Below are 7,770 nucleotides of genomic sequence, written 5' to 3' on the forward strand. Positions count from 1 at the left end.
ACGACTTGGTGCAGTAGAAGAAGACAGAGAATGATCAATGAAGATGAAGCATTTTGTTTGATATGATTTTGTTTTTCTATGCTGGTATGACCAAATGTACTCAAATGAAGGTGTTATTTACATGCAGGCTCTTGGGCATATATGGCCAGTTGGTTCTATATTTCTATGTGCGATTTCAAGCTAGCTTTTATGGCAAGTACTAAATTGGATACGTTCTTCTTGAAGTGGAAATTCTTACCCACCCCTTCCATAATAGGGAAAATTATATAATTCATTTATTATAAATATAAGACATAAATATATAAAAAGACCCATATGTTAAGTACTAGCTGTAAATATTTTATATTTCTATAAAACGTAATTAGAATCTCGTTGAAGGAAAGAAGTATTTTCATTTTTATTTGTTATTTAAGTTTTGATAATTTAAGAAATTTTTGCCTCAACATAATGTATTTTAGATTTAAATAATTGGAGAAATTTTAATCTAAACTTTACTCTCGTAAACCTAAAACATAATATTTTAACTCATATATTAAATAAATAGAATCTAAATATTTATATTTTGAATCCATAATAAATCAGATGTAAATAAGTTTCTCTAATAATCCCACTTAATAAGGTAAAGATGGAAGCCTCTTAATTTATCAATAAACTAGATTCAATTTCATTGAAAATAAAAAAACTATTTTAAATTTTTAAAATGTATCAGATTTATATTGTGAAAATCACTAAAAACTTCGGAAAAAAACTTTAATTTCATGCCCCATTTGTTTTGTGGGAAATAATTATATATGGAAAAAATGTTTTTTTTTATGAAATATGTTTTCTAAAAATTTGTTTTCCATGAAAATATTTCCATTATTTGGTTGCAAAGTTTAATTAATGATATGTATTTATATTATATATGTACAAGTGTTTTTCACATTTCAATAAAATTATTAAAATTTAAAAATAAAAATTGATTTCTTTGTCTTTTAAAAATAGGAAGTTATTTTCCTTAAAAATGATTTAGTTTTTCCATTAATCAGGAAAATAATTTTTTTTCCTTCCTTTTATCTATTTAATAAATTTTAATTTATTTTAATATTATTTTATTTTTATTATTTTAAAATGATTTAATAATAATAATAATAATAATTATTATTATTATTATTATTATTATTATAAACAAAGAATAACTTATGGCTATTAAAAAAAATCTTATAGCTATTAAAGCGATTGATTTAAGAGCAAAAATCAACTTATTTTATTAAAATTTATTGCTAATATTTTAAAATTTTAATATTTTAAATAACAATGTTAAAATTTTTTTAATTATAAAATTATATTTTTTAATTAATAATAATTTAATAATCTAATTAAATCTAGTATAAATTTTCTTCTAGTTCTTTTGCTCTCTCTATATATATACTACCGTGCATTACACTGTATTTCGCTAGTAAAAATATAAAGACAAAAAAAAAAGTCTTCTAGTTACATATAGCACAATTGGAATCATGCTAATGTATATGATGAAGATTAAAAAAAAAAAAAAAAGAAAAAAGAAAAAAAATTACGCAATTAACTCAACAGATAAAAATAACTAAAAAATTGAAAATTAAAATTTTACCTTGCACAATAAATGGTTTATAAAACTTGATTTTTAATATTATAATATTGCTTAAAGATAATAATGAAAATTAGTCATAAAATTAATAAAGAGATATTTTATAGGCATATTATTTGAATACAAATTAAAATTGAATTATAATTAATAGTTTAACCAAATTAAAATAGGATTAAAATAGAATTAAAATAAACATGATTATCAACGTATAATATACTTAAGAATGTACTATAAATAGAAAATACTAATAAGGAAGGAAATATAAAGGTAAAATTAAATTAAATATAATAAAAAGGAAAGGTGAATAAGAAAAATAGTAATAGATTTTATAATTTTATTATTTTTTTTATAAATATAAGAAATTGAATATGAACTTTTTGTTTTTAGGATTAGGATTATAGAATTACAAATTGATTTTTTCTCTATAAGTAGAATTACTTTTAAAATAGTATCAAAATTTTAATTTAATTAGTTAATATATTTTTTATAAATAATATAAGTATATAAGGATATTTTTTGTTTGTTCACAAGTTCACTTCCTCATTCATGCATTATTGATATTAAAAAAATCTAAATTATTGTGTAATTAACATAATCGGTAAAAATAAATAAAAAGTTAAAATTTAAATTTTACATTGCACAATAAATTTACTAGAAAAAGTGGATTAGCAAACAATCAAATCGATTACAATGAGATTGGTTGATAAATCAAATAGCAATAAAAAATCAAATTAATTATTAAAATAATTAAATTTTTTATTAAAAATTACCTGTTGCTACTAACAATCGATTTAGCAACTAAAATCAATTGCTAAATAGTAATCAATACATAATCAATTATAAAAAAAATGGTACCTTTAGTTTAACAATTTATAACTATTTTGTAAGTCGGTTGCTATAATTTAAAAAAAATTAAATGTTCAAATAATAAATAAAAATTCTCAATAATTATTCTGAAAATTATCTAAAATATTAATTTATTAATGAAAGATTAGTACTACCAAATTAATATAAAAAAATTATAAAAACAAATTACTATTAATAATTATTAGTCAAAATAATAATAAAAATTAAATATAAAAATAAATTTGTAAGACAAATTAGTAAAAAAATTGACATATATATACTATAACAAAAATTAAGAAAAAAATTAATTATTACTAAAAATAATTTACTAAAAAAATATGCAAACAAAAAATAAATTATAATAAAAAAATAAAAAATATAATTAAGAAAAAAAAGAGGATGAAAAAGAAATTAGATGAGAAAGAAAAAGAAGAAGAAGAAGAAAAATAAGAAAGAAAAAAATGATGAAAAAGATAATAGATGAGAAAAAAAAAGTTGATGAAGAAGAAAAATAAGAAAAAAAAAAGATGATGAATGAGAAAATAGATAAGAAAGTAAAAAATGATTAAAAAAATGAGGGAAAAGAGAAGAAAGAGAGAAAAAAAAAAAGAGTAATAGAAAAAGAAAATAAGTAGTGATTTATATTTGTGAATTAGTAATCTATTGTTGCAATGGATTGTTAATTGCTAATTTTTTTAAAAGAATTAGACAAAAAATTTTTGACAGAAAATTTTGTATCCGATTCACAATTAGTTGTAAAATCGGCTGCTAATAACAATCAATTTCGATCGATTGTAAAAATTAGTTGGGCGGGAACTTTTGGGGGAAATTTTGCAATTAATTCCCTATTGGTTGTAAAATCAGTTACTAATTACAACCGATTTCATTAACTTACAAAAATTTATTACTATTAGCAATCAATTCACAAATCGGTTATAAATTAAAAAAAAGAAGGCTTTTAATCGACAAAAAATTGATTGCAAATTTGAAACCTTTAAAAAAAAGGCTCTAATTTTAGCAACTGTTAGCAACCAATCAACTTTTATCTGTTGCTAATAGCAATTAATTTCTGTAATAGATTATAAATCAGTTGCTAAATTTTGGATTTAGTTAAAATAGTTCTTAATTTAGCAACTGATTCCCTATATTAGCAAATAATTTTTTAAATCTGTTATTAATAACAACTGATTTTAGTAATCAATTTCTTAATCGCTAATCGAATATTCAAGTTTATTTTTTTGAATATCGATTAACAATCGATTTAACAATCATTGTAAAATAATTGTTAATAACAATTGATTTTAAATAGGTTGTTAAATTTTTAAAAATTAACTATTTAAGTTTAGAAAAACTAAAATTATAAATTGGTTATAAAATCATTGTTATTAACAATCAATTTTAGCAAGTTACAAAAACTGATTTTTTCTTTTTTGATATTGTTGATAAAACTTGATTTTTAATGCTATAATTGCTTTAAAATATAGTGAAAATTAAGCATAAAAACTAGCAAAAGAGATATTTTTATAGACATGTTAGACATGTTATTTGAATACAAATTAAAATAGAATTATAATTAATAGTTTAATTAAATTAAAATAGGATTGATACAAATTAAATAGAATTAGAATTAATGGATTAATTCAAATCAAAATATGATTGATCAAACTCTTTTTATAAATATAAAAAATTTAATACAAATTAAAATAAAATTAGAATAAATATAATTAATAAAATATAGTATAAGAATGCAATATAAATAGAAATATGAATGAAACGCAAAGATACAAGTAAATTAAATATAATTGAATATAATGAAAAAGGAAAGATGAAGAAGAGAAATAGTAATAAATTTTATAATTTTAAGTATTTATATATATAATTAATATGTACTTTTTTATTATAGAATTAAGATTATATATTATAAAATTGAATTTTTAATATAAGTAGAACTATTTTTAAAATAGGACTAAAATGTCAATTTACTTATATTAGTTAATATATATATATATATATATATATATATATATATATATATATATATATATATATATATATATATATATATATTATAAATAATATAAACATAAAAGGAAGTTTTTGTTCCTCCCAAGTTCATTCACTTATTCATAGTATTATATATATTTTTAACACATTATAAATTATAGATAAATAAATAGATTATTAGTAATTTTTTATAAAAAAAAATAATTTTTATTTTTATGTTGAAAAATCCATGTTAAATGTGTAAATAATGGTTTTTTTTTTAACTTTTAAAGTAAAAATTACTTTTTATCTCAACCAACCTAATATTGCCATAATTTATTCATTTTGAAAATTTTTATAAATGAATATAATTGCATAATTTTTTTAACATAAATAATTGTGTAATGATACTTTGAGCTCGAAATTTAATTATATACTATAAGTAAACCATAAATAATTGGACTTATTGTAATATTTGTTTTTTTAAAAAAAAATAAATTGCAAGAACTATAAATGCAAGTCACAATAAAAATAAAATAGTGAAACCGATATATAACAGTTTCGTTGTAAATGTTGATTATTATGTTTTTATTGCCCTTATCTTAGGGGCGATGCCTGGGAGTCCTCAACTCTTCAACCAAATCATTCAAATTAGAGTATGTGGATCCACCTTCTTCAACAGCTTTTCTTGCCATTTCTCCAAGCTTCCTTGCTCTTCTCCTCATTTCTTCTGCTTGGCCACTCACCATGACCTCAGTAATTGCCGTCTCTATAGCTTCGCTTTTAACATGTTCTCCATGCACAGCAACCCATTCCTTAACGCCCACACCTATCCCAATCTGTAAAACCTCACTCACCAACTTCTCGTTGTAGAAATGATCAGCGAATACTGGCCATGTCACCATTGGCTTCCCTGAAGTTATAGCTTCAAGTACAGAACCCCATCCACAATGAGTCAAAAATCCTCCTATAGCTTCATGATCTAGAATCAACACTTGTGGAGCCCAACCTCTTATTATGAGTCCTGTCCCCCCCATTCTTTCTTCAAATCCTTTAGGTAACCAATCTTCTTCATCTTCTTGATTTTTCTTGTCTCTCCTCACTACCCAAATGAATTCCTGTTTGGAAGCTTCGAGAGCCCTTGCAATCTCTATAAGCTGAGATGCATTGAAGTTGACCATACTTCCAAAACATATGTAGATAACAGAATTGGGTTTCTTGGAATCAAGCCATTTCAAACACTCGTTTTCACTAATAGATGCTTCATTCCCTCTCTGTGCTTTATCTTCAATTCCCCTGTTGCATAGCGAAACAGGGCCAATAGGCCATGCCCTTCTGCCTAAGACCTTCCTGTAATAATCAACGTAGGTGGCTCGACCTCATAGAAGGCTGTTGACAACGATCCCAAAACTCTTTAACTCGATTCTACAATTTCACTCATTAATTTGCTATAGTCAAGATCAAAGTCTTGTCTCAAACCATCTGGAAGTTGTTTTCTTGTTAGCTTTATCTCGCCGGGAACATTAGTCAGGACAAAGGGTTCTGAATCCGAGGAGACTTTCTTCTGCGGCTCATACAGCCTGATACATTCTAAGGTGCATAAAGAAAAGAAACAAGTGCCTTTAAACACTAACCTTGGAATCCCAAATTTGGCAGCAGACCATCGGTAGCCCATGGAAAGAGCAAATCAGCAACAAGGCAATCAGGTTGGCACTCTTGCAGGAGCATTTCAAGAGGTTCTTGGAGCATGGTTGTCGCCTTGTTAAACCTGAAAATCAATTCGAAACTACCATTATCATGGGAAGTGATAGAATCCACGTTTTCACATCCTTCTGGTAGTCCAGCCTCCACGGAAGGGAATTTAAGGGTTCGAATATCAATGTCGACACCCAAACCTTTAGTTCTTCGGATAGTTTTGGAGATAAGAGGTGCATTGAGGGGAGTGGTGATAATGGTAGCCTTTAGGCCTCGCAAAGCAAATAGCTTGGCCAGATCCACTGTTGGAATCATATGGCCATGAGCCATGTAGGGAAAGACAAAAATATGCAGCTGATGACCCGAACTATCCATTGATTGATTAATGCCGAGACGACTTGGTCTGTAGAAGAAGAGACAGAGAATGATCAATGAAGATGAAGCATTTTGTTTGATATGATTTTGTTTTTCTATGCTGGTATGACCAAATGTACTCAAATGAAGGTGTTATTTACATGCAGGCTCTTGGGCATATATGGCCAGTTGGTTCTATATTTCTATGTGCGATTTCAAGCTAGCTTTTATGGCAAGTACTAAATTGGATACGTTCTTCTTGAAGTGGAAATTCTTACCCACCCCTTCCATAATAGGGAAAATTATATAATTCATTTATTATAAATATAAGACATAAATATATAAAAAGACCCATATGTTAAGTACTAGCTGTAAATATTTTATATTTCTATAAAACGTAATTAGAATCTCGTTGAAGGAAAGAAGTATTTTCATTTTTATTTGTTATTTAAGTTTTGATAATTTAAGAAATTTTTGCCTCAACATAATGTATTTTAGATTTAAATAATTGGAGAAATTTTAATCTAAACTTTACTCGTAAACCTAAAACATAATATTTTAACTCATATATTAAATAAATAGAATCTAAATATTTATATTTTGAATCCATAATAAATCAGATGTAAATAAGTTTCTCTAATAATCCCACTTAATAAGGTAAAGATGGAAGCCTCTTAATTTATCAATAAACTAGATTCAATTTCATTGAAAATAAAAAAACTATTTTAAATTTTTAAAATGTATCGATTTATATTGTGAAAATCACTAAAAACTTCGGAAAAAAACTTTAATTTCATGCCCCATTTGTTTTGTGGGAAATAATTATATATGGAAAAAATGTTTTTTTTTATGAAATATGTTTTCTAAAAATTTGTTTTCCATGAAAATATTTCCATTATTTGGTTGCAAAGTTTAATTAATGATATGTATTTATATTATATATGTACAAGTGTTTTTCACATTTCAATAAAATTATTAAAATTTAAAAATAAAAAGTGATTTCTTTGTCTTTTAACAATATGAACTTATTTTCCTTAAAAATGATTTAGTTTTTCCATTAATCAGGAAAATAATTTTTTTTCCTTCCTTTTATCTATTTAATAAATTTTAATTTATTTTAATATTATTTTATTTTTATTATTTTAAAATGATTTAATAATAATAATAATAATAATAATAATTATTATTATTATTATTATTATTATAAACAAAGAATAACTTATGGCTATTAAAAAAAAATCTTATAGCTATTAAAGCGATTGATTTAAGAGCAAAAATCAACTTAT

General features: G+C 23.7%; 1 pseudogene; it reads right to left on the reverse strand.

Annotated features, from left to right (window-relative positions):
- Positions 1-4,961: 4,961 nt before the first annotated feature.
- Positions 4,962-6,523, reverse strand: LOC131182510 (scopoletin glucosyltransferase-like; annotated as a pseudogene).
- Between the last annotated feature and the right edge of the window lie 1,247 nt (positions 6,524-7,770).

Source organism: Hevea brasiliensis, chromosome 8 (genome assembly GCF_030052815.1).
Source record: "Hevea brasiliensis isolate MT/VB/25A 57/8 chromosome 8, ASM3005281v1, whole genome shotgun sequence".
In the NCBI taxonomy this organism is placed as follows: Eukaryota; Viridiplantae; Streptophyta; class Magnoliopsida; order Malpighiales; family Euphorbiaceae; genus Hevea; species Hevea brasiliensis.